The sequence below is a fragment of the Bufo gargarizans genome, chromosome 4, assembly GCF_014858855.1.
Source record: "Bufo gargarizans isolate SCDJY-AF-19 chromosome 4, ASM1485885v1, whole genome shotgun sequence".
In the NCBI taxonomy this organism is placed as follows: domain Eukaryota; kingdom Metazoa; phylum Chordata; class Amphibia; order Anura; family Bufonidae; genus Bufo; species Bufo gargarizans.
This window is the reverse complement of record NC_058083.1, coordinates 45,608,646-45,630,978: the sequence shown is the minus strand read 5'-3', so window position 1 is coordinate 45,630,978 and position 22,333 is coordinate 45,608,646. Positions and strand designations below refer to the sequence as shown.

General features: G+C 43.3%; 1 protein-coding gene across 1 annotated transcript in view; it reads right to left on the bottom strand.

Annotated features, from left to right (window-relative positions):
* PNOC (prepronociceptin) overlaps positions 1-15,086 on the bottom strand; it is a 100,857-nt gene extending 85,771 nt beyond the window's left edge. The window contains exon 1 of the mRNA XM_044291626.1: positions 15,048-15,086. The gene's annotated coding sequence lies outside the window, so the exon portion shown is untranslated. The remainder of the gene's footprint in view (positions 1-15,047) is intronic.
* Between the last annotated feature and the right edge of the window lie 7,247 nt (positions 15,087-22,333).

Here is a 22,333-nt window from a genome sequence, read left to right as displayed (position 1 = left end):
CCCATTGTTTGTATGTGTGAGAGGCAGTGTATATACTTCTGTATACATGTATGCAAGTACTGTATAAAAGTAATATAAGGGCATACGTGTATGCATGAATGTAGTGAGTGTGCATGTGTACATGGCTGTGTAATGAGTGTGAGCACAATATCAGAAATGTTCTGATATTTCTAAAATGTGAACCTTTAGTAGATAGAGTATGTGAGTGGAAGGCCATGTCCCTACACAAAAAGAGAAAAGTGGAAGCAGATTAAATGGGCCATATTCCATCGCAGTGCTTTGGGTTGCATGAAATGTGAATACAGCCCTGCTCTTAATAAGTATGAACCCCCTTTATTGGTCTCCAGTGGGTTATTTTGCACTGCAGTGGATCCATTTAGGTGACACAGGTCAGCAGAAAAAGACTGTTTAATGTTAAAGTGAAGAAAGCACAGTGGGGCAGGTTGACTACTGCAAACGCACTAAGATTTTGTCTCCATCAAGGGGAGTATATCTTAGAGGTGCCAATGTGCACCAGAACTTTGTGCCAAAAGTCATCCTGTTTCTAAAGTCAAGAACTCGTTGAAAAGTACAATCGAGGGGCTTCGTGTAGAGACTGTTCACCTATTTCTAGAAGGTCCATGTGTTAAAGAGTCAGTTTCCACCATGGCAACCTAAAGCCAAAAGAACACTTTTTGAAAAATACCAGTCAGGGGATGGATATAAGAACATGCTGCTCATTCATTGAAAATAATTTGGCACAAATCTTGGTGACCATGGAAGGAGGTGAGGTAGTCTGTGAGTAGACAACCCCTTGAAGTTATCAAAGGCCCTCAATTTAATCATAGCAGAAAGTCCTTACCAATGCCCAAATAGCAACACTGTTCCATCAACAGCAGCTTGTTGACAGTTTCCAGGTTGTAACAGATTTCTTTTTACAAACCAAAAATTGAGAACCAAGAAGGTAAAAACGATCTATAACAAAGTCGCTTGTCCATCAAACATTGAATTTCAGCTCCTTAGTTGCTCCCTAGTATTATATTTGAAGGGAATGTTTCGAGACTGTTGAATGAATGGACTATAATACACTATTATTTCATTATCTACTGCTGGGCAGATATTTATAACCTCTTCCTATCTGCAGCTGCGGCGTATGAAAGAACTGGAAGCTTTTGTTGGAGATCCTGCCGAGGTTCCTTCTCCAGGTAATGTGATCATATATAAGATGGCGATGGAATCCGAAAGGCTCAGCTTTACTTAATTCTGTAATTGCAAAAAAAAAAGATGCCTAAATAATCTGAAGCTCAATGAAAGATGTCACGTCTGTAATTCTGTTAGCAGCGCGCTGACCGAGGCGGTTCAACGGTCCCAGGATGCTCTTCATTGCTGAATGTTCATGTAGCCCATTATCCGTGGTGGACTCACGTATAGGGAGCGTGAATGTTAATCACAGGCAGAATGATGTAAATGTCTCGGGACATTAGCTCTGGACGTCATAACACAAATCAGCCAAGGCTCTGGAGGATGGAGCAAAACGAGGGCAACGGGGGTCACGAAAAGGGAGAGGAAGTCCAGGTCTGCGGTGTCAGAGATGAATTTCTTAATTACGGGACTGACTCAGTATTGATATGGGTGGCTGATTTCGCTGGCTGTGTTGGAGAAGACGGAGAAGTTCAGGTGTTTGTGTTGGCTTCTGCAGGAGGTAATCATAAAAATGTTTGCTAGTACGTAGAATGATGGAACCTTGGAAATGTTTTATTGTTACATATCCAAGAATTCTTAGGGTTCTTCCATGAATTGTCTAATTTTAAAGTGGTTGGCTCATGAAGGCAAATCCTGTTACGTACCCAAGAATTCTCGATGTTCCTCTATGATTTGAACTCATCTTAAAGGTGCTAGCTCATGAAGACAAACCCTGTTACATACCCAAGAATTCTCGATGTTCTTCCATGAATGGATCTCATCTTAAAGGTGCTGGATTGTGAAGACAAACTCTGTAACATACCGAAGAATTCTCAATGTTCTTCCATGAATTGATCTCATCTTAAAGGTGCTGGCTCATGAAGACAAAACCCTGTTACATACCCAAGCATTCTCAATGTTCTTCCATGAACTGATCTCATCTTAAAGGTGCTGGCTCATGAAGACAAACCCTGTAACATACCCAAGAATTATCAATGTTCTTCAATGAATTTATCTCATCTTAAAGATGCTGGCTCATGAAGATAAACCCTGTTACATACCCAAGAATTCTCAATGTTCTTCCATGAACTGATCTCATCTTAAAGGTGCTGGCTCATGAAGACAAACCCTGTAACATACCCAAGAATTATCAATGTTCTTCCATGAATTTATCTCATCTTAAAGATGCTGGCTCGTGAAGACAAACCCTGTTACACACCCAAGAATTTTCAATGTTCTTCCATGAATTGATCTCATCTTAAAGGTGCTGGCTTGTGCAGACAAACCCTGTTACATACCCAAGAATTTTCAATGTTCTTCCGTGAATTGATCTAATCTTAAAGGTGCTGGCTTGTGAAGACAATAAAACTTTTGTATCCAAGAATTCTCAATGTTCTTCCATAAATTGATCTCATTTTAAAAGGATTTTGGCTCATGAATACAAACCCTTCCCATTAGGGGTTATATTAGCTATAGCGGGACTCCCCTGTATGAGCAAAAACAGAGAGCTAGTTATCTGAATAGCTGCCCTATAATCCTACTTGCAGCTGGAGGTGAATTTTCTGCCTAGCCGAGAACTGGACCCATGACGATTATCTGATCACTTTGGCAGCTCCTATCTGAATTGGGTTCATCAGGCCTGATGAAGCCACTGTTCCAATGATGAAACTCATTCTCAATGAAGAATGAACTCTTCTACCTACCAAAGTATGGACCACTGGTATTGATCTCTGACCTGGCAAGCGCCCCTGCTTCAGTTGTTTCTCAACACCATGCTCTATCCTCAGCAGTGGCGCACCTACAGGGGGGGGTCCAGCGGGTCTGGACCTCCCCTAGAACAACTAGTCAAAATTTTTTTTTTAATCTTTCAGGGCCGCACCGCCGTTCACCACAGGCGGCGCGGCCCTGGATGTAATTGCGGCTGCGGCGGTGGTGGGGGGCGGGGGGGCAGTAGGAGATGAGCGCTTTCATTGTGGAAGCGCTCATCTCCATATCTGTGCTGCGGCAGGGGAGGGAGAGGTGTGTCCCTCCCCTGTTCTTCTGATAGGCCGCAGGCACTAATGCCTGCAGCCTATCAGAGGCCGGCTCTGGCGGCGCGATGACGTCATCATCGCGCCGCCTGAGCCGGGCAGCACACAGCAGGGACACGGGCCGGAAGAGGCCTGCATCGCATCGCTGCTGGTAAGTATCGGTGTGTATTTATTTATTTATTTATTTTTTGAGGGGGGGAGCTGGCACTATGGGGGCACTAAAGGGGAGAACTGCACTATGGGGGCACTAAAGGGGAGAACTGCACTATGGGAGCACTAAAGGGGAAAACGGCACTATGGGGGCACTAAAGGGGAAACGGCACTATGGGGGCACTAAAGGGGAGAACGGCACTATGGGGGCACTAAAGGGGAGAACTGCACTATGGGGGCACTAAAGGGGAGAACTGCACTATGGGGGCACTAAAGGGGAGAACTGCACTAGGGGGGCACTAAAGGGGAGAACGGCACTATGGGGGCACCAAAGGGGAGAACTGCACTATGGGGGCACTAAAGGGGAGAACTGCACTATGGGGGCACTAAAGGGGAGAACTGCACTATGGGGGCACTAAAGGGGAGAACTGCACTATGGGGGCACTAAAGGGGAGAACGGCACTATGGGGGCACTAAAGGGGAGAACAGAACTATGGGGGCACTAAAGGGGAGAACGGCACTATGGGGGGCAGTAAAGGGGAGAACGGCACTATGGGGGGCAGTAAAGGGGAGAACGGCAATATGTGGGACAGTAAAGGGGAGAACGGCACTATGGAGGGCAGTAAAGGGGGGAACGGCACTATGGGGGGCAGTAAAGGGGAGAATGGCACTATGGGGGGCAGTAAAGGGGGAACGGCACTATGGGGGGCAGTAAAGGGGAGAACGCACTATGGGGGGCAGTAAAGGGGAGAACGGCACTATGGGGGGCAGTAAAGGGGAGAACGGCACTATGGGGGGCACTAAAGGGGAGAACGGCACTATGGGGGGCACTAAAGGGGAGAACGGCACTATGGGGGGCACTAAAGGGGAGAACGGCACTATGGGGGCACTAAAGGGGAGAACGGCACTATGGGGGCACTATTTGGGGGGCACCATGGGGGAGAGGAGCACTATGGGGGTTCTAAAGGGGCTTTTTTTTTTTTACACATCATGGGGGCACTATAGGGGAGAACGGCACTATGGGGCATCTGGTGGCACTATAGGGGCATTATTTGGGGCACTAAGGGGAAGTGGGGGCTCTAAAGGGGCCTTTATTCTTTTTGGCACATTATGGGGGCATTATTGCATCTGGTGGCACTAAGGGGGCATTTTTTTACTGGCACATTATGGTAGGCACTATGGGGGAAAGGAGCACTATTGGGGCATATGGTGGCACTTAGAAGGGGCATTTTTTACTGGCATATTATGGGCGACACTATGGGGAAGGGGAGAGGAGCACTATGAGGGCATTTACTGGGGCACTATATAGGGGTATTTTATACTGGCATACATTATGGGGACATTAGCTCAACAGCGGGTACTAAGCGGGGTACAATAATTTTTGGGGGACATTATCTTTATACTAGTAGTGTCTGGGCGCAGTTATTTTTTTAAAGCACTGTGTGCCAATAATTGTTGAAGGGGGCACTATCTGTGTGGTAGCAGTATTTCCAGGGGGACTGTTTCTGCAGTATAGTATTGGGGGCACAGCGGGCACAGTATTGGGGCACTATCTGTGTGGTAGCAGTATTTCCAGGGGGACTGTTTCTGCAGTATAGTATTGGGGGCACAGCGGGCACAGTATTGGGGCACTATCTGTGTGGTAGCAGTATTTCCAGGGGGGCTGTTTCTGCAGTATAGTATTGGGGGCACAGCGGGCACAGTATTGGGGCACTATCTGTGTGGTAGCAGTATTTCCAGGGAGACTGTTTCTGCAGTATAGTATTGGGGGCACAGTGGGCACAGTATTGGGGCACTATCTGTGTGGTAGCAGTATTTCCAGGGGGACTGTTTCTGCAGTATAGTATTGGGGGCACAGCGGGCACAGTATTGGGGCACTATCTGTGTGGTAGTAGTATTTCCAGGGGGACTGTTTCTGCAGTATAGTATTGGGGGCACAGCGGGCACAGTATTGGGGCACTATCTGTGTGGTAGTATTATTTCCAGGGGGACTGTTTCTGCAGTATAGTATTGGGGGCACAGCGGGCACATTATTGGGGCACTATCTGTGTGGTAGTAGTATTTCCAGGGGGACTGTTTCTGCAGTATAGTATTGGGGGCACAGCGGGCACAGTATTGGGGCACTATCTGTAGGGTAGTAGTATTTCCAGAGGGACTGTTTCTGCAGTATAGTATAGTATTGGGGGCACAGCGGGCACAGTATTGGGGGTGGCAGGAATGGGTGTTCAGAAGATGTGAAGATGATGGAAATGTGGGAAACTAATGTCTGTTTGTTAATCTCTGCAGAGACGGGAGATGGCTGAAAAATCATCATGGCGGTCTGGTCTGAATGGAGAAGATGAGGAAAGAGAACGTCTACAACAAAGGTGGCATCACTGGATGTAAGAGGTAGGTGGCGCTATGTAGGAGAGGAGATGCTCCGGCTCCCCCCCCCTGCCATTTGCAGAAGGAGGATTCAGAGCTGGGTGAGGACAGCCAAAGGGGGCAGCAGGCAGATGGTGGGGGGAACCACAGGCCTTGAGCAGGATCTGGGGAGGGAGGAGAGCGGAGGAGCTTCCTGGCTGTAGCCGGCTGTCTATTGTATAATGTGAAGCAGGCAGTGCAGCCAGGACAGCCCCCTCTCTCCGTATGATGTGTAGAGACAGGCCGCAACTAGAATGTCAGCTGTACAGTGTTTGTTGGGAGTGGCCTATTATATGTAGGAGGGGCTTTTAATAATGGGCAGGGCCCAAAAAAATTGTGGCGCGCTTCGCGTGCCGCATTGTTATTTTCCTGCAGAGCTTTTAGAATCGCCAAGTAAAAGAATCAGCGCAACACGCTACACCCCCCGTCCCTGCAGTTTTAAATATAAAGGGGGCTTTGAAAAATTGAATTAGCACAGCGCACTACACATGCCACATTTTTTTGCCTTTCGACCCCCCCCTAGACAAAATTCCTGGGTGCTCCCCTGATCCTCAGGATAGGCCATCAATATTAGATTGGCAGGGGCCCTTAATTTCCGAGGAGCACCCATGCTGGTAGTTGGCGCCACAACTACACAGCTCTGTCTATGGTGCAGTGGAAGATGCTGGTTAATGCAGAATTCTCTTCAATGGGAGCCACTGCATGAACCAGCTTCCATAGCAGAAGGGTGACAGACTCCTGCCGATCTGATATTAATGTCCGCTCCTATACAATCCATCAACAGAAAACCAATGGCCGCATTGATTGCATATTGACTCCCACTGCAAAAAAGTTATTCTGATGCATATTAGATACCACTGGTCTAGAGCATACCTATAGAAGCAATACAGATAATTCCAGGAGACTGTCATCCTTACCGCTAGTAAAACAGTTAATGACTCAATGTAATGAAAGTACAGTAATAGACTTTGTGAAATCATTCACATCAGTCAAGAGGGGCTTACGCTAAATATTCCACTAAATATTCACTAAAACCAAAGTCAAAAAATTATTTCCCTTTAAAAATAGAATCGAATGGTACCCATACAGGAGATCCATTGCTTAGTCAGCTCAATGCCAATCAGCAGCAGCAAGATGGTAAAGGAAATTCTTATTGATGAAAGGAGATGTAAATATGGTTATTTCAATCAATATTGTAAGATATTGACTATGGCTTCGGATAACCCAAGGGGGACACGAGGTTTGCTAGTATTTTTTTTTTTAGGGTTTGGGTTTTTTTTTTGGGTATACTTCCATACTGGAAAGATTCTACCTCTTCATATGCTTCTGTTCCTTAAAAAGATGATTCTTAAAGAGGATCTTTCAAGGGACAAAACACAAAACTCATGCTCTACATAAATCAGGTTTATGGATGCTAAACAACCAAAGACATGCACTTTCTACGAATCATCACAACCATTCGGCGGATTGGCAGGTAGCATATGGTTATCCTTCTGACATTCTTTATATGTGTTTGGAGGTGTCCTGTAGATTCTCTGATAACAAATATACACTAAAACCAGAATTACTGGGCTGCAATCCCTTCAAAAATAGTATAGAATGGTATCTAAACAGGTCATCATAATGGAGATGTAGGGCCTGAGCAGCTCAATGTCAGTAAGCAGCAACAAGATGATAAAGCTACCTCCCATCTATGAAAGGTTCTGTAGTGATTGCTATGGGAGAAGAAGAGCATTTCTGACATAAACAATTTTCACTAGAGAAAAATTGGGGTCACCAAGGGTTCTCCAGTACATACCCTAAAGCGTTAGGGTTTTCAGCAAAGACACAACTGGTATTATTCAATATATGAGGATACTAGTTATGATATTATTACAATTATACTACCTCATATTTGTCTTGTAGAGATGCTCCATAAAACATAAGATCTCTTATCCAGGAGGACAAAAGCTGGCTCTCTAAGTCAATATCTAGTCCCTTTAATTGGCCTTGGAACAATACGTTGGGACTAAGGATGAGCGAATCGACTTCGGATTCGCTCATCCCTAGTTGGGGCATAAGCCAAAACCATAATTTTTCATAAGAATTACACCCCAACCGCAGAAAACTATTTAGTTTTTTTTGGCTCTTCTGCAGTACAGATCAGGGTGCTGATTTGACTTTAGGACCTTTGATGTGGGTCTTGGAAAATTGTGTTTCTCCTTGTGGAGACTACCAAGTTGGTGTAGTCTTATAGCCCACTCGATGCTTCCTAGGAAAAATTAAATCCAGGAGGACAAAAGCTGGTTCTCCGGTATCAAGTATTGGGTGGCTACTGGCTAGTTAATGTCTGGGCCTTTGTAAAGAACAATAACTTGGGATATGGACCAAAAGCAGAATTTGTTCCAGTAAAAAAACATTGATCTGCAGACAACAGTTTTTTTTTTTTTTTGTCTCTCACCAGTGCAGAGCACGGCACTGGTTTCACTGGAAGAGAATCTTCTATGGGACAGAAACTATGTCCTATAAAAATTGTGCCTGTGGGTGCTAAACACCCATAGATGTGCACTTTTAGCCTTAACAACATTCTATCTATCTAAGTGCCCATATGCAAACCAGACATGGGTCCACCAGAGGAGACGATTGTGAAGGTCCTCCCTCTATCAATACAGAGCGTGCTCATCCACACACAGGACGTATAATCAATCAGAGCTAATAGGTAATTTGTGACTCATTCATATGAAATAGACTCTTGGAGAAACAATTGTCTCCAAAATCCCCTTCAAATGGGGTTGTCTTCTGCTGAACATTAACGGCCATTATTATGTCAGATGCTGGGCCCACCAGAAGATCCTCTAGTAAAGGTGCTGGGCCGGTCTGAGCCTGTAAGTATGTATATGACATACATGAACATAATTCATATGATAAATTCCCACACACATGAAGGGCCCGGGGGTTCCTTATGTCTACAAGGTCACGTGCTGAGGAAATCTACAGTACATCTTGGTTTCTCATATCAGAATGAACTTTCATTGCATATAATGAAAATCTATAAACTTTTATTAACCCGGCTGCCTAATCCACATGTTTAACCAGCCATGCAATATTCATTATCACATACTGTACATATGCTGGGGGAGCACTGCTCTTCGTGGACATGTATTACCACTCAATTCTATCTACTGTCAGATACAAATCCTTTGTTAGACACATATTTATAAGCTAAAATACACAAAAATGATCTCAGACTGACCTATATGTCTGTTTATAGCAACGGCCCGTGTCCACTGCCGTTCTGCTCTCCAGGGTCGACACGACGCTCACTCAAACTCATGTTCTCCCTCCAGTGACCAAGACCCACTGCGTCTCCTCAGCTTCCTTGGGCCCAGGCGCCGGAGTCTTCTGTCTTGTCTCCCCCTGCAGAGGCCAGGCCTCTCCCCTCTACCCAAATTGTTCCCTTTGGCCCTGATTCACAAGATCCTATGGCTGGCCACTCTAAGTACCTAAGGCATTTTCTACTAGGGGAGGCTGCCTGAGCAATGAGTTGTCAAGCTTGCTAGTTCTCTGTGAAGGTGTGCTGCATTCATTTGTCTGCCTGTGTACTGACCTCTGCCTGTTTACTGGATTCTGACCTGACCTGTGCCTGATCCCTATATTGACATTTCACTGCCAACCCTGACCGGTTAACGCATTGCACGCACTCTGCCAGCCCTGAACTCGGCCTGACCCCATGGTGCTCAGCACTGGTGTCAATTGCACAGAGACTATTCCAGGAGGTAGCATCCTGGTGATTCCCCTGCAGCAAAGTCACAGGGTGGATACCAGGGGGCTGCCAGAACAGGGCCTTTAGGATTAACCCAAAGTCAAATCTGTTGGATGACACAGTTATTCCACACCCACTGCTGTAAGAACATCTTCTTGATGCTTTGTCCAGGAGGTAGAACTGCTATGTCACATCAGCAATTTCAAGCAGTTATGGAGCTATGATACTGTCACAGAGTCACCCGGACTTCATAGAAATGCACAGGTCCTGCTCTATCCTCCTGTTTCCTGTCTTTAGCTCCTCCCCGGACATTAACTTTTGTATAAACTTCTTACTGGCTTGTTTGCCCTCATCAATGTAAGCTAGGGATCAGCAAACTTCGTCACTCCAGCTTCTGTGAAACTACAACTCCCAGCATGCACACTTACTCGGCTATAACTCCCTTAGAAGTGAAACAAGGATTGTGGGAGCTGTAGTTTCAGAACAGCTGGAGTGCTGGAGGTTGCTGATCCCTGGTGTAAGCTATGGTAGGCATGGCTTGCGTCTTGCCAGGTGTGGTTTGTCTGTAAGGTTAGGGTGAGCAGGAATGAAGCCCTTTAATGTCCACTACTGCAAAACACAAGGGAACGTTTATGACATAGCAAAGTGAGGTAGAAGCAGGGAAAATGGAAAGATCTAAGTAACCATCAGGCTCTCCACCTGGCCTGTTCTAGAACACAACGAGGATGTAAGACCCTCATTTTCTAGGTCTAGGTCAGTGGCCTCCAACTTGTGGCTCTCTAACTGTTGCAAAATTACAACTCTCAGCATGAACTGTCAATTATCAGATAGATATATACAAGATAAAAAATAATATATATATACGTGAAAGATAAATGGAATAAACAAAAAATGGAAAATGGTGGTTGGGAACGTAGCATGTTGCTAAGGGGAAGGGGACAAATCTTTGAGGGGCAGTATCCTACATGGTGGCCATTTTGAACACCGCCAGCTTGGAATAAAGTCAATATTTTCAAATGGGAATGGGTGCATGTGACATATGTATCTGATAGAGCATTCGACAAGGAATCCAATTATGTGCCACCATTTCCAGTTCTGAGGGTGTCTTCATACTTTTTGGACCACCTTGTATGATAGGTATAAGATAGATAGATAGATAATAGTAAGATAGATAATAGTAAGATAGATAATAGTAAGATAGATTATAGATAGTAAGATATTAACTAGATAGATAGATAGGAGATAGGCAAACATATAGAAGAAAGAAAGGTAGATAGATATATTGCTACTTCTTTGTGACAATGTGTCCTCTAAGCTGTGCAGTCAGGAAAGGGTTACAACATCAGTTTGGCAAAAAGCCACTTTAACAAATGTATTTGCAATTTGCTGAATTTTGAATACAATTTTCATCTAATTTGTTTTGCTCAGAATGGCGGCAGTAATGCATAAAACCGTCCGTGTGTCGTCTCCAGCAGATGCATGGTTTGTGGCGGTGGAGTCCTATGTATGGACATAATGAGGGCGACTGGGTCATGCGTAAGGGTCATGAGGCACAGAACGGACACCGCAGGAGACTGCAGGACTACATGCGTCTGGACAGGAGGACTCCAGCGCACGACTGTCTACTGTCACGTCTTCAGTGGAAGTCTGTATTACATATTACTACCATGTGGGATTGCGTCTGTTTGCCTTATGAGTTTGTGATCTATTTTTCTCTGTTATCAGCCATTCTGGCTGCGGAGAGTCCGACCGTAGGAGAAATGAAATGAATACAATCTATTGTTCTCTGTTATCAGCCATTGAGGCTGGGGGGGTCTGACTATAGCACAAGTAAATAAAACCCATTTCCCTATTAGCCTGTTATGCTGTGGACAGGTTGTGGCAAATCTTTTATAAGCCGCTGCCTTTCAGTTTAGAGTCCGTTCAACCGGAAAGGTTTCCTTAAAGTGGTAGTATCCTTTATAAATTCTTTTTAAGCAACCCATTAAGGGATTCTGACTTAATACAGAAGAGCAATTAGAAAAATGTTCTTTATCCCTGGAGGACCCTGTTCGCATGTCTATATGTAATGCCTAATTTTTCCTCTGGGGGCAATGCAGAAAAACTGAATACTTGCTACAAGATTCTTGCCTAGATTACAGCTAATCAGTAGGGGGACACACTGTGATCGGCTTATCGTTGGGAAAATTTCTAAGTGCATCTATGTGTAATGCCTCATTTTTCCTCTAGGGGCACTGTAGAGAAATTGAACACTTGTTACCAGATTCTTGCATAGATTACAGCTAATCACTAGTGATCGACCATCACTAGCAGAGACCATCCTAAAGGTTCTCCTGATCCTAGCTAGGTTTATTAGGATTTTCATAAGATAAAGCTGAAGAAAACTTCACTAACTAGACCTCCATAAGAATGGAAGAAATAAAAATGACCACGAATGATTATGTACTGACGTGAAATGAAAGTTGGTATAGTTCCCTATGGTCATTAACAAATCAACATCAGTGACTCTGAATCCCCACAAGTCCCCTTTAATTCTTCAATAGATCCTTGAATTTCCATGAATAATACTGATCACCACCATGGATGAGACCTCACATTTTATGACATTTTGGGCCATCTGAGAAGATGGGTCAACTACACCCTCCTAAATCCACCATCTAGGACAATAAAAGATCCTAAGCAAGTAGCACGGAGTAAAGTGAAGAAAATAAAATTAGTCATAGAGACGACGATTAAAAATCAGGATCCTAAGAGTCCTGCAGTTGTCACATCTCTGGTTCTAGAAATGGTTGCTTCCAAATTTGCCCCATTGGTTGGACAATCATTCTTCTTCCAAAATCTCTCACCCATTAGAAGCAGACGTGGAACGATGCAAAGACCTGAAATTGCCTACATTATGAAGCCTGTTCCATGGGGAAATATTGGGATATTGGGTGGGTGGGGTGGTGTTCTTACATCTAATGTAGGTTTAAGAGAGGACCAGCAATGATCACATCATTGGGAAACCTGAAGGAACAGGCAGAAGATGATGTGGAAAAAGACACGGCTCATATGGTCGCTAGTGATCAAAGCCGACTAATAACAAGAATGAATAAAATAAAATAGAAATCAAATATTAGAAAAAAAAAATTGTACAAAAAAATCAACTAACAATGATCGATAATAATGAGACATAAAAAACATAAAATGATATTAAGATGTAAAAAATAATATGCATGAATAATTAATCCTATACATACAATAAGAAATAATATAAATGATGCTAATAATGTAATAATAAATAATTATTCAATTATTCCTAGAAATGATAACAATGATTATGGAAATAAATGATCATGAATGAAATGTAAATTATTAATTTTAAATATAAATTAAATAAATTCTAAAATGTCTATTATTAAGCGATACATAATTATCACATGATCATGAATAGTACTGACTGAAAGCCAAATTCTATAAAATAATAAAACATAAAATTATAATTAAGAACGTTAATGATAGCCTAAAATCAGAACAGACCCTATATAATGATAATGAATAAAAATAAATAAAAATGACAGTAAAATACGATAAAATGATCAAAATTAATAATAAAATAATTAATACTTATTAAAAATATATAAAATAAAATCATTTAATCCACAAGAATAATGACTAAAACAATCGTAATATGTTTTTTTTTTCATAATATACTATATTCGTCTCTGGCGCAGCTATAATGATGCAGCTTTTTTTCTCCTCTCAGTCTGTTTAGTATTTTTGCTAAATTCAAAGTTCTCCCTATAAACTGATTCCAGATTCTCGCACCTCCCCAGAACACAGGGAAGTTTTGCGCACAAAGCCACAGAGCCGCCTGTCATTGTATCTGCTGCACGGCTCCCGTTGCAGACCTCTAGCCTTGTCTCTGCAGGCGACAGCGCGTTCCTTTTAGCAGCAGCAGCAGCACCACGATCACACATCCAGCCTGCGCCTCCAGGAATTTGCATCACAACGGAGTTGTTTCTAGCAGCCACGTGCTCGCCCTTTCTCTCTGCAGCCACTTTATCTGCTCCTTTCACGGCGAGTTTGGAGTGTCAGCTGCGGTGCCGAGCATTAATCTGCAAACCTCTGTAATCTGCCCTCAATGGATGAAAGGAATCAAGGTGTTATCTGTGTGTGCACAGGCGGGATTGCTATGGATTCAGCGGAGGCAGAGGACGCCAAGCGCTTTATACCTGCCCTCTTAGACTGCCTATTAAAATCCCCTGATGTGTTTTATCTCTTTGTGTTTTCTGCTAAACAGAGGGTTCACTTATTTTAGCTCAATTCTATAGTCTGCGGCTTAGTTACTGCAGAAAGGTAACATTAACGACCTCAGCTGGATTGTGAGCTTCTCATTCACCTGCAGAAACACAACATCAACAACCTCGGGTGGATTGTAAGCTTTTCATTCATTTCATTCTGGATCAACTTGCAGGATATCAGGCTGAATTGGGTGGACTTATGTCTTTTTTCAACCTCAAAAACTAGGTTACCATCAGAAACACAACATTAACGACCTCAGTTAGATTGTAAGCTCCTCACTCACCTTCAGAGAAATAACAGTAAGGACCACGGCTAGATTGTAAGCTTCTCATTCACTTTCATAAATGCAACATTAACAACCTCAGCCAGATTGTGAGCTTCTCAATTGCCTTCACAGACACAACATTAACAACCTTGGCTAGATTGTAAGCTCCTCATTCATTTCATTCTGGATCAACTTGCAGGATATCAGGCTGAATTGGGTGGACTTATGTCTTTTTTCAACCTCAAAAACTATGTTATCAGGTTACCATCAGAAACACAACATTAACAACCTCAGCCAGATTGTAAGCTTCTCAGTTGCCTTCACAGACACAACATTAACAACCTCGGGTGGATTGTAAGCTCCTCATTCATTTCATTCTGGATCATCTTGCAGGATATCAGGCTGAATTGGGTGGACTTATGTCTTTTTTCAACCTCAAAAACTATGTTATCAGGTTACCATCAGAAACACAACATTAACAACCTCAGCCAGATTGTAAGCTTCTCAGTTGCCTTCACAAACACAACATTAACAACCTCGGGTGGATTGTAAGCTCCTCATTCACCTTCAGAAACGTCAACACTAACGAACTGGGATAGATTGTAAGCTTCTCATTCGCTTTGATCTCATGGTATGGATTGTTGCTGTAAACCTCTTACTGTAGACAAGGTATATCCATGCACCCGATCTGTATCCTGGGTCTGTAGCCAGAACTTACAGGATAGTTCAAAAAGGATGCGAACACAAAGTGGATTTTTTGTTTAAAAAAAATGATTGCAGAACATCAAAAAGTTTCTAAGAGTTACGTCTAGTCTTTTGAGACACACACAAGCGAGAAAACCCAATCGTCTAGATGTGAACACACAGTAAGAGACCAAAGCTATCTATAGGGATTGTGCAATCATTCACCTGTTAGAAGACAACCCCCCCTGAGATGCCACCATAAGATCTAGGCAGGTGGCTCTGTTATGTAGACCCTGTCCACAAAGCTGTAGTAAGAAGTCAGCCTTACCTCTGAGAGTGTTGCCAGTCTCCGGACCTCTATTGATATGTGACTGCTTCCCCGTTCACTGTGGTATATTTATACACATAGGCTCCCCCACCTCTCAGGCACTCACATTGCTAGTGTGCGTATCCACCCCCTCAAGCTTCCTGCCTGTCTTGCAGAGGAACACCAACACTATTCCACCTACCTCTTCCCTGTCTTTAAGTAAGAAACAACGTCACTGCGATTCCCTTACAGGACATCTCCTGCATGGTCAGTGATATCGCCCCCTCCTTTCCCAACTACAGAGTGGCGCAGTGCCCGCCTTTGTCCATGGCACCACATGGATTGTCTTTGCCATCAGAGATGTCATTCTGTGCATTAGACAATTAACTAGTCTCCTCTCCCATGGGGGCAATGCTTCCATTCTTCACGCACTATTACCCTGCCGCACAGTCAAGATACTAAAAAGGATGGACTGACGGGGATATGGAATTGGAGAAGAGGAACGTTGTCAGGTGCAATTAGTAAATGAGACAGGACTACGAAAGTATAGACGAGGGGAGGTATTGACCCATTACTTAGACTGATAAGGAACTGGACCAGGTCAATAAGACGTGAAGGTGATCCTGAATGTAGCACAAAATTAGGTTGTGTGGAACAGGGTTTAGGTCGTGTGGTTGTGGTGCTATATGGAAGATATGCATTTAAAGAATGGGAACTTGGTCATCTCCAGGGGTCATTATGTGTTAGGCCATGTACGTTTATGAAATTTACCAAATACTTGACCCTCTAGAACTGTAAATGGTTTAGTGCTAAGGAAGCCACTCGCTCTTCACCCTCAACAAGGTATGAACTTTCTGAGCTAGATCCCTAGGTTGGATCCCCAGAAGTATTCACCAATAAGTGGCAAATGTGCTGCTAAGAATGCCAGGTAAGAACATGGCGATAATATAGATGAGCAGGTCGGAGTCACCAAGGGCCGATTCCTGTAAAACATGCAGAAGAACCAGGCAAAGTCCAAGACATTAGAGCTGAGGCAAGTACCCGGGTAAATCTGAAGGAGCCAGTCACATAGGCCTTGCCATTCTAGAGATTTGTGGAAGACATGGGTGGTTCACCAACAATGGCTGTGGAATGGGCTCTAAGAAGTATATTCAATAAAGTCAAATGATAAAGGAGATAAAAAAAGAACGTTATGTTGAAGGAAGAGCTCAATGAACATACCTATCTACCTACGTAGGCTTGTGGGTTGAGAAGGAGACCAAGGCTCTCACACACTTCCCATTTTGAATGCAAAGACACTGGCAGGGCAGGAAGAAGACCCATAGAACTTGGTAGGAAAACACTCTCTTACAGGATGTGGATTCTGCAATGTGCATGCCTTAAGGGGGTATTTCCATCTTGGCATATTCACAAGATATTTCATAAATGTCTTGGAGATGTAGATCCAGCCCCTTCACCTATCTCCAGAACAGGGGTCATCCAACCCACCTCCCACTGGTGTGGCAGCTGCTAGGTGTTGCGCACAGATGGAGAATAGGTGCAGAGGAGGTTGCACATATGCACAACTCTCTACGGTTAGCCAGGATCATGTCAAAATGTAAAGGGTGTATGAGCATGTCCTTCTTATTGCAGTAAAGTCTTTATCAGCCTTAAACTGCAAATACCTTAATGACTGACTCCAGTGCTCGGCCTTGCAGTCTCTGGACCTTCTAGTTCTTTCTTTCTCTCTCTGGAGCACTGAAAGTAGAGATGGCTTTCTTGATGCAAATATCTCTGAAATAGTGATTCTCTGGGGCTCAGGCCTAATTTTTCACACACTAAAACTAGGGGTGGACCTAGGTCCAACTCCTAGTATCCTACGGGGTAGAGTCAGGATTGTTAAACCTGACCTATCTATCCAAAACAATGCAGATTACAACACATCAAACAACAAAAACAATTTTGAAAGTGCCCTATTCTGGGGTACTGCACATCGAGGATAGGTGTGGGTCCTAGAGGCATTTCATAAAACCCATTTGCAGACACTCTGTTATGGCATTCAGAGTTAATAAAGTGGAGTCCTCTACTCAGGATCCTCATCTCTTAGAGTGAAAAGTGGTTATAAAGAGTGTCTCTCACTCTGGAGGACCTGTCCTGTATTGCACAAACTCACAGATGTGAATGGACACTGTGTAATGCTTCATTTCCCCTGCGGAGGTGCTGCAGGTAAATTGAGCTCTTACTGCCAGGTTTCCCCGCAGATTACAGTTGATCGAAGGGGTTCTCAGTTGAAGGAGAACTGTAGAATCAGCTTATTTTCAAGAGACATTCTAGTAAGCAGGGGTTGTCCAGAGCGGGCAGGTTCAGTTTAAATGTTTTTGGCATTGTCTTTTTTTTTTTCAATCATTTTTATTGATTTCGTAAGAAGAACATTTATAAAAATAGCTGTGAGGGGACGTGTGACAAGCAGCCGCAGGTAAGTGACAAGTAAATTGGTTTTACATTTGTCCTGGGAATTTTTCAGATTATTATACTACATTTCTATGCAATCAGTAAAATACATTCTTTTCAGAACCTGCTCATTATGCCTTGAGTTAAAAAAACATAAAGTAATGCACACCATTAATTTAACTTTATGAATGCCAAAACTGATGCTGTCCAGTGTAATTTTCACTGTTACAGCCAGTGCCTGCTGCTGCGCTACCCCTGTGTCTGTCGCAGTTCCAGCGCACTAGCAGTGAGTCCAGGTTCCTGTGTCTATTGGGCATAGTCTTCATCGAACCTCACCCCATTCTGCAGTATTGCAAGGGTTAACACTCCTTTAGTTCTGTGTGCAGTTGCTTCTAATGTATTAATCAGCTCTGTTATATATGCTGTGCTGTTTGTCTGACTCATTGCCTCAGCAATAGGTTTACTAGCTTGTTAGATCCTGCAACAATGCTATAATCTGCTTGTCTGCCCATGTACTGACTTCTGCTTGATTCCTGAATTCTGACCTTCTGCTGCTTGACCTGACCTATGCCTGATCACCGTACTTACCCTGAGCTGCCTGCCCTGATCTCAACCTGTTACTGACTATGAGTTTTGCCTGATCCCTTGGTGTCCTACACTGTTTTCTCTGTCCCCCATGCGCCAACCGTCTGGGATGCTTTATTATAGGATCACTACGCTGACAGTGAGAGAAGGAAAACAGCAGGGAAGTTACTGAGCATGTGCGTCCACCTTTGAATGCAGGAGAAGGTGGACCAGAAGGAGCAACAGCAGGGGGCGCTACCAGAGAGAAAGATGTAATGCACACATTAAACTTAACAATATTTTTATTGCATGTATATTGCAATGAATATTAATTAGGAACTGTCAGATGAAATGCAGAATGTAAAAGTGAATTCCCCATTAAAAATGCCCTGTCTGACCCAGGAAGAAGCACAGTGGAGTCTTAAAAAGATTAAAATAGACAAATCGCCAGGACCAGATGGCATACACCCCCATATCCTAAGATAATTAAGTAATGTCATGGCCATACCCTTATTTCTGACATTTAAGGACTCCACAGGGTTGGCGCATAGCAAATGTTGTGCCAATATTCAAAAAGGGTCCAAAAACAGAGCACAGAAACTATAGGCCGGTAAGTTTAACATCTGTCGTGGGTAAACTGTTTAAAGGTTTTCTGAGAGATGCTATCTTGGAGTACCTCAATGAAAATAAGCGAATAACGCCATATCAGCATGGCTTTATGAGGGATCGGTCATGTCAAACTAATTTAATCAGTTTCTATGAGGAGGTAAGTTCTAGACTTGACAGCGGCGAATCAATGGATGTCGTATAGCTGGACTTCTCCAAAGCATTTGACACTGTACCACATAAAAGGTTAGTATATAAAATGAGAATGCTCGGACTGGGAGAAAACGTCTGTAAGTGGGTAAGTAACTGGCTCAGTGATAGAAAACAGAGGGTGGTTATTAACGGTACACACTCAGATTTGGTCACTGTCACTAGTGGGGTACCTCAGGGGGTCAGTATTGGGCCCTATTCTCTTCAATATATTTATTAATGATATTGTAGAAGGCTTGCACAGTAAAATATCAATTTTCGCAGATGATACTAAACTGTGTAAAGTAATTTACACTGAAGAGGACAGTATACTGCTACAGAGGGATCTGGATAGATTGGAGGCTTGGGCAGATAAGTGGCAGATGAGGTTTAACACTGACAAATGTAAGGTTATGCAAATGGAAAGGAATAATGCAAGTCACCCGTACATACTAAATGGTAAAACACTCTCTAACACTGACATGGAAAAGGACCTAGGAATTTTAGTGAACAACAAACTAAGCTGCAAAAACCAGTGTCAGGCAGCTGCTGCCAAGGCCAGTAAGATAATGGGTTGCATCAGAAGGGGCATAGATGCCGTGATGAGAACATAGTCCTGCGACTTTACAAATCATTAGTCGGACCACACATGGAGTACTGTGTACAGTTCTGGGCTCCTGTGAACAAGGCAGACATAGCAGAGCTGGAGAGGGTCCAGAGGAGGGCAACTAAAGTAATAACGGGAATGTGTGGACTACAGTACCCTGAAAGATTATCAAAATTAGGGTTATTCACTTTAGAAAAAAAGACGACTGAGGGGAGATCTAATTACTATGTATAAGTATATCAGGGGTCAGTACAGAGATCTCTCCCATCATCTATTTATCCCCAGGACTGTGACTGTGACGAGGGGACATCCTCTGCGTCTGGAGGAAAGAAGGTTTGTATACAAACATAGAAGAGGATTCTTTACGGTAAGAGCAGTGAGACTATGGAGCTCTCTGCCTGAGGAGGTGGTGATGGTGAGTACAATAAAGGAATTCAAGAGGGGCCTGGATGTATTTCTGGAGTGTAATAATTTTACAGGTAGGGCTGAGCGAATCGACTTCAGATGAAACATTCAAAGTCGATTGGCTCCGATGAGCCGTAGTTATTATTTTGTGAAGTCTCGCGAGACTTCGCTAAATAACTTCAGAAGTTGATTTATACTGTAAAAAAACATTTCCCAAACTCGGGTTTGGTTCCAAGTGGTACCTTGTACTCTGTACAGTATTGAAACAAAGTTTTATGCGAATCGACTTTAGCTGTTTCATCCAAAGTCAATTCGCTCATCCCTAATTACAGGCTATAGCTACTAGAGAGGGGTCGTTGATCCAGGGAGTTATTCTGATTGCCTGATTGGAGTCGGGAAGGAATTTTTTCCCCTAAAGTGGGGAAAATTGGCTTCTACCTCACAGTTATTTTTTTGCCTTCCTCTGGATCAACTTGCAGGATGACAGGCCGAACTGGATGGACAAAGGTCTTTTTTTCGGCCTTATATACTATGTTACTATTAATGTTGCTCGCAAATATTCTAATCGCAAATTTGTATAGCGAATATCGGCACTTTGAGAATTTGCGAAGATATAGAATATAGCGCTATATATTCGTAATCGGGAATATTCTAGATTTTTTTCTTCAGTAACCTCCCTTCTTGCTTGTCGGCCAATGAGAAGGTTGCAATGTCTTTGTCTGAGCTTAGCAACATCCCTAGCAACCAATAGGAAAGTTGCCTCCCCTTATTATATAGGAAACTCCCCAGCAGCCATTTTCTGCAGTTTTTTGCAGTTCTGAGAGAGAGAGCAGTGACATTGCTGTGCTCTGTGCTTTTATCTGGATCCTATTCCTTATCCAATTACATTAGATAGTTAGTTAGCTCATATATATAATACAGATACCGTAGTTAGTGGGCGATAGTCAGTGTAGGTTATATCCTGATATAGTGCAGCTGATAGGTTCCAGTGCAGGGTGTTAGGTAGTGTGATAGGGATTACTGTTTCTCTGCTATCCATACATACAGGCTACAGACATAGCGCTGTGATGTCACAACAATACATAGTGCACCAATCAGTAATATCTACTCAGACCCGATAAAATGTGAAGTTGCACGTATTGCGCCCAAAAATATGCGCATCATTAGTGCCGATTTGCGCAATTGCGAATATATTGGAGCACTCTATCTGCATATAAAGCTATTGTTCTGCCATGCATGCGAAATGTAATAAAAAACAGTGCTGTAGTGTAAAATTACTCACAGTGATCAGGAGTTCTTCCTCACAGTCACAAAAGTTGCTGCCAAAACTTTTCTCCAGTCTCAGGAAACTTCTAGCAGCTTTAAAAATGTAGCAAAAGTGAGCCACACCTGTATCGCGCGCGCAATACGCACATATTACATTGCCGATTTTCGCAATCAAGAAAATAATAACTGGAGATCACGAATTCTAGAATTTATGGCGAATATTAGGTCGAAAATTCGCGAAATATCGCGAAAATGAATATTGCCTATGCTGCTCATCACTATTCCTCTGCTTTGCTTTTGCTCTTCAGGTTCACGCAGCCCCTGTGCAGATTGTTTTGTCTGTAATCTCGGGCATTGGACGAACACGAGTAATTAGCTGCAGTGTGAACAGACAGACACTCAATAGATATCCAGACAGGAAATGTTCACTTTGCGAAAGCCGCATTCACACTGCAGGGACGGAGAGATATGGTAGCGAATTTCAAGTTATTGCAGAGCTTTAAAGGGGGTTTCCCGGGAAGGAATAGTAATGGCCATACAGATCAGATGAATTTTGGTCAAAAATGTGAAAAAGAAAAAGCGCCTAAAATTCTGTTTTCTATGAATATTGAGTTTAAAATAATACCTCTTTCTGATAGACGTTTCCCTTTAAGGATAGGCCAATGATATCAGACTCATTGAATTATGTTTGCTTGAATGAGTGTTTCTTATCAGGTAGGGGCATAGAGAGAAGAACCGCAGAGCGGGCGGTCACACAGCTTCTCCGGTGAGTTCTTCAGGACAGAGGACAGACCAGCCTGCAATGTCCGTGCAATTACAAGCACAGCTGCTGTCCAATAGATGGCACTGATCGATGGGGGTGACGGGTGTCGAACCCCTGCCGATCTGATATTGATAGCCTATCCTGAGGATAGGTCATCAATATCAAACACCCCCCCCCCAAAAAAAACCTTTAAACAACTCCAATCCTTGCATTTTAACCCCATCGATGGAGCAGTCAATAGTGACCGCAACATCTAAGTAGTTAGAGAGATGGAAGAGGCTCAAATCAATTGGTGATAGAAGGGTCCTGACAATATCCCTCAGGCTTCTCTGCTGATGCCTATTAAGTCCTGCTCCCCCTAGTGGCGGCTGCAGGCAGCCAGAATTTTATCATTCAATTTAACGCTAATGATTTCAAGCTCTGTATTAAAAAAAACTGAGCAACAACCCCTATTATGCTATACTAAAATGTATTTAG